The sequence below is a fragment of the Frankliniella occidentalis genome, unplaced genomic scaffold (genome assembly GCF_000697945.3).
Source record: "Frankliniella occidentalis isolate FOCC.00 unplaced genomic scaffold, Focc_3.1 Scaffold261, whole genome shotgun sequence".
NCBI lineage: Eukaryota > Metazoa > Arthropoda > Insecta > Thysanoptera > Thripidae > Frankliniella > Frankliniella occidentalis.
This window is the reverse complement of record NW_026267387.1, coordinates 7,186-8,156: the sequence shown is the minus strand read 5'-3', so window position 1 is coordinate 8,156 and position 971 is coordinate 7,186. Positions and strand designations below refer to the sequence as shown.

The 971-nt window shown below is 54.2% G+C and overlaps 1 protein-coding gene across 1 annotated transcript in view; it reads right to left on the bottom strand.

The window, feature by feature from the left end:
* The window catches only part of LOC113202470 (uncharacterized), a 6,914-nt gene that overhangs the window by 936 nt on the left and 5,007 nt on the right, over nt 1–971 (bottom strand). The gene's annotated exons all lie outside the window — the stretch shown is intronic.

The window sequence follows — 971 nt, the reverse complement described above, 5'->3', positions numbered from 1 at the left end:
ACACACCTCAGCGCTCATCAGAGAGTGCTAAACACATTTAATTAATTGATCGTATTTGTGGCGTACTTCTGTAGTTATGCTGTACCGCAATGCAAGAGTGCGGGGCGGGTCGCCCACTCGCTCGTCCCGTTAGGCGCCACGACCAGGGGCGATGGGCAAGCCCGCCCGAACTCCAAGTGTAACTACAAAAGTGCGCGTGGTTCATCAGTCACCTTTTTGGTATATTAAATAAATGGCGCTGTAACGCAAACGCCTCGCCCCGCACCGTTTGGCTGTTGCTTGGCCGAGGGGCTGCGTTTGACTGTTTCGCGGTGTAAGGCGACACCCTGAGCCTTGGTGGCCCCGCCGTGCCCATGGTCCCCTCGTCAGTAGAGGGTGGAGGGGGGGGGGGGGCTGCGCCATCCGTCCCTTCGCGATATTCCTCGGAACCGGCACCTTTCGGACGGTGGACGCGTCCGCAAAGTCGCGACTTGTCAGCTCATCGCGGTGGCCTCAGCAGTGAAATGCCGCCGGTTCACTGATTTCTCCCTTTTTTTCCTTCGCATTTTTTTTTGTAAACTGAATAATCTAATAAAATCTGTGTTTTGAGTCAACTATACGACAGTATTGTAACTACAGTATGTACCGGGTGTAACTGAGAATGCGCAACAGTGTTGCGGGTTTGCCTACCCAGCTAGCCCGTAAGGCGCCATGGCCCCTGTAGCCCTGGCGGGTATGCAATCACGCAACACTGTTGCGCATTCTCAGTTACACCCGGTACAGCCAAAGGCCGAACCAGTAAGAAAGGTGGATATTGAAGTGTTGAAGCTTGGAGAAGGAAGTATAAATTCCTGAATCCGATTCAGATGTTTTAGGGGATTACTTTTAGCCCGTTCGTTGGTCCGGGCACCCTTGAAGTTCTCCCCTGTCGATCGCCGGCTGACCTCAAACCCGAGCAGCCTAGATGCGTTCGGCCATGTGCCGAACGCGGG